The sequence below is a fragment of the Galeopterus variegatus genome, unplaced genomic scaffold, assembly GCF_000696425.1.
Source record: "Galeopterus variegatus unplaced genomic scaffold, G_variegatus-3.0.2 Scaffold1904, whole genome shotgun sequence".
NCBI classification, from domain to species: Eukaryota; Metazoa; Chordata; class Mammalia; order Dermoptera; family Cynocephalidae; genus Galeopterus; species Galeopterus variegatus.
The window spans coordinates 101,926-106,159 of NW_007728015.1; positions in this window are offsets into that span (position 1 = coordinate 101,926).

Below are 4,234 nucleotides of genomic sequence, written 5' to 3' on the forward strand. Positions count from 1 at the left end.
AGGAGATGATGCTGGGCAACAGAAGCTTGAACCAGGAACTGAAAGGAGATCAATATGGCTAGAACCAGGTGGCAGTTGTGGAGATCATGTGACATAAGGCTGGAAGGGAAAACAGCAAGTCAAATACCAGAAGATGATTGGACTTATAACATTATTGAGAACCTCATATGTGTTAGATGGCTTCATACCCATGGCCCCATTCAATTCCCATAATGATCCTTTCTTCATTTCACAAATGAGAAAATAAAAGTTCTAGTAGGGGCTATTAAGTGATTTGGTCCAGTAAGTAAAAAACAAAGATGATATCTTAGCCAACGCCTCTTGGCCTCCCCAGCTCCTACTTTTTCAACTATGCTAGGCTGCCTCAGTGAGGTGGTATGAATAGAAGGATTTTTGTAAAACAGACTAGAATATGGAGAAGGGGAGAGGTGGAAAGAAAAAAACATGTTACAAAACTACCTAGAAAGGCAAATATGAAAGATGAAAGATGGAGGAAGAGGAAGCATTTGCAAGGAGGATTGGGAAGGAGTTAGAATGAAAAAGAATTTCAGATCAGTGGAGTCAGAGATGGGTACAGGGGACCTGTGAGGAGGATAAATTAAATCAATAATGAAACGTAAATGAATGGAGAGAGGAAAGGAGGAGGGAAGAGAGATTAAGGGGAAGAAGAGTGATGGTCATCGACCACAATGACAGGGGATTAGAGTATGAGTAGGGAAGTTATAGCATATTGGGGAACAGGTGGAGAAGGGTTGGTGCAAGGAGGTGGCATGCGATGGCAGATAGAGCAAGGTTTGGGACTGAGGCATCCTTGTGTTTCACCACTTGATAACTGCATGATCAAAGTCAAGTTTCTCAGCTTCCCTGAGCCTCAGATTTTACATCTATCAAATGGAGACAACAAGATTTACTCGAGATGTTGCTGACATTATACATCAAAGCAGTAGTTATAATTTATTGAGCACCTACTATGTGTTAAGCACTTTGCATAATTATTTCTGTAGCATCACAAGCCCCATAAGGCAGGAATTGTTATCATCATTTATTGCTATACTGCTTAAAGTTTTGAAGTCACAGAGCATGTGTTCAGAAGAGCGAGTTCTTTTCCTGTGGTCATTTCAGATTTGACACTGACCGCTGGATAAAGTGGGTACTCTTTGCCCTCCTTTTCTGTCTTGTCTTCAATCACTCTTTCTCCCCCTCGCTGAACTTCCTCCATTTCCCTCCATAAACTTTGCCTTCTCTGCCCACCATTCGTTTCCAGATTCTGTGTTCTCAGGCAGGTGTCTTAGTTGTGAGCAACAGAAACCAATTTTAAATAGTTTAAGCAGAAACTGAATTCAGAATTTCATAAAGTGATATTAGAATATAGCACTTAGAATCCCAGGAGGGCACTGGATCTGGGCTTAGAGTCCATGAAGTCAAGGGCACCACTCCAAATCAGCACAGAACTGGACCAGTGGAGATATTGTTGCAGCTGCAGCCAGACATAAATAGGGCAACTCACACTGTTCACACCAGTGTCAGTGGGCTGCAGGCAGTGCCATTAGAACCCTTTCCACTAGCAATGAAACCTAGATGTAACTGCCCCAACTGTCACCCCTTGGGCCCCCAATGGATTCTACCTTTTTCCAGCTTCCTTCCCAGCATCTGAAGTGGACGAATCTGATTAGTGAAGTCTGGATCATGTGTACAAGTTTTATCTGCAATGGAGGTTGAGAAAGATCTAGAAGTTTTAGCTTCTTTGTCGGAGATGGGCTGTGCCCTCTAATGAAACACCCTCTGATGTAGGAAAGCAGTTGCAAAGAATGCCAAACGCCGGTTTTAATCTGGAATGTCCATCCCCATGTGACTAGTATGTTATGGCTCAACTTTGATGCCACTGCCTCTGAGAAGCTTTCTTTGATTTCTCCAAGCAGTAGTTGTAAGGCACCTCATATAGGAAACATATGTGTGTCTGTCTGCCTGCCTGCCTGGTACCCAGGATATTTCTGTGCCAGGCTCATCCCTGCCTCCCACCCCCCATCATTATAAACTCACCAAGGGCAGGAGCTGTGTTTTTCCAACTCTGAATCCCCATATAGTGCCTGGTAGGCACCCTTGATATCTGGTGGTGAATGAATGAATGAAAGTGTTGGTCTCATTTGACAGGCCTTTGTACCAGAGGTCCATGAAGGACTTGCACAGACTCTGCCTTACATAAGGGAGCCCTTTTTTTTTTTTCCTGGTGTGCACTTCTATAAATGGACTATGTCAGCATATTTGAAGAAAGGGGCATAGAGAATCAGAAAGCCCCATTGCAGAGGATAGTGGCGGATTGTAAGGGTACAAAGGAGAGACTGGGGGAGGCAGGGCGACATATTTTGCAGAAGTAAATGAACTGGAGCAGGCATCAGAGAGGCAGGAGATGGTTTAGAATCAGAGGACTTGAAAGGCTGGATTCCACCACCCCCCTACCCCCCTTGGTTTCACAGATTAGTAAACTGAGACAGGAGAAGCATACCTTACAAACCTCACAGCAGAAACAGACCCAGCTGTGCTCTGTAGATTTGCCTTTTACAGCTTCTTTGATGGGTGGGCTTTTCCAAGGTCACTGAGGACAGAGGGATTTAATGGAAATAGCCAAGGCTTTGTAGCCTGGAGTTCAAATCTCAGCTCTTCAGCTCATTAGTTATGTGACCTTGGAAAGTCTCTTCACTTCCCTGACCTCCTGATCTCAGTTTCCTCATATGGGAAATGGGAATCATAATACCCATCTCATTAAATTATAGTTGTGTATAAAAGCTAACATATGGACATGTCTAGCACTTGGAGAATGCTTAATAAACTGTATTGTTAAGTCCAAGGTCACAGAACAGGTTTTCAGTATTCTGCCTTTATCCAAAATCATTAAAAGGAATAAATAAATAAACAAAATGTGATGTGAGAGGGAAAAAGCGATTCATGTGAAGGGTTAAAGATGAAAAGAGGGAAAGAGGCAGAAGAGGGACGAAATAAGAAGAGAAGTTAATGTGCAGGGGTGCAAGCTAGTCAGAAATGGGAAATGGGTCACAAATTATAAGGAGAAAGCATTTATGAGATTAAAGTCAAGATGAGGAAGAAGGAAATGAGTGGAGAGATGAGAGAAGAGAGAGAGAAGCAACGTGAAGAAATGTAGGGAGTGGGGAAGCACTGGATCCTTGCAGGGGTGACCACTCCCTGGAGAGTCTGAGGTATGTGGGTCAGAGACTCACTGAACCAGCCCAAGGCCAAAGGATGCCTTTTCTGAGGACTTAGGTTTACATCTCAACTTGAATCTAGGAGGAGGGGGCGCGGGGGTGGGGTGGAGAACTGGTAAGAGGACCCCTCCTCTGGGAATTGGGCAGAGGACCTAGAAGCCGGGGATCCAGGAGCAGAGTAGCAGGTCTCTACCCCGCACCCTTTTCAGGAATTTCACACAGAGGGCAGAAGCAGCCAAGGAGAGTCGCTCCAAGCTGGGAGCGGGGATCCAAAATAAAAGCGCGTGAATGGGCTGTCTTGCAGGGTGGCCGCTAAAAGGCCAGGGTGGCCTGACTGGAGGTGGGGAGGTGGGAGATGGGGGGGGGAGGTGTGTTAGTGGATGGAGTTCGACGCCCCTCTGTCCATTAGCAGTTAGTGCGACCGACCACTGATGCCTGGATGGAGGGCAGAGGGGATTCCTTGCAGTGGGAGAATAAATGCTTGAGTTGTGCGCAAGTGGGTGGGGAAGGGGCTCTGAGGCCACAGGAAGTTATTTCAGGAACTAGAAAAGGGTAAAGACTGAAGACAGGACTTGTTCTTGGGCCTGAGGGGAGACAAAGTTAAGTCTTGGCCATCCAGGGGCGCTCCCTACCCCCAAGAAGGCGGGGCCTCGAGCGAGGCAGGGCTAAGGCGCGCCCCAGGTGCAGCCTTTGGGTTGAGCCAAGGGTGGGGTGAAGCTAGGAGGGCTGGGTTGAGCCTGGGGGGATGAGTGGAGACGCGAGGGGGTCCCTAAGTATCAGGAATTTGGGGAGAGGGTTTGTGGCTCAAGAACGCTGTGAGGGCGGTGTTGAGGGATCCTGGGAAAGCGGAGGGAGCTACTGGGACTTGCACGAGGCCGGGCGGAGCCTCCGAAGCGCTCGGGGTCTGCGGGGGGAGCCGGAGGAGCGGGGCGGGCGGCGGGGCCCGGGGAGGCGGCGCGGGGGGGCGGTCCAGGGCCGGTCGGGAGGCGGAGCCCGGAGCTGGGGGCTGGCGGCGA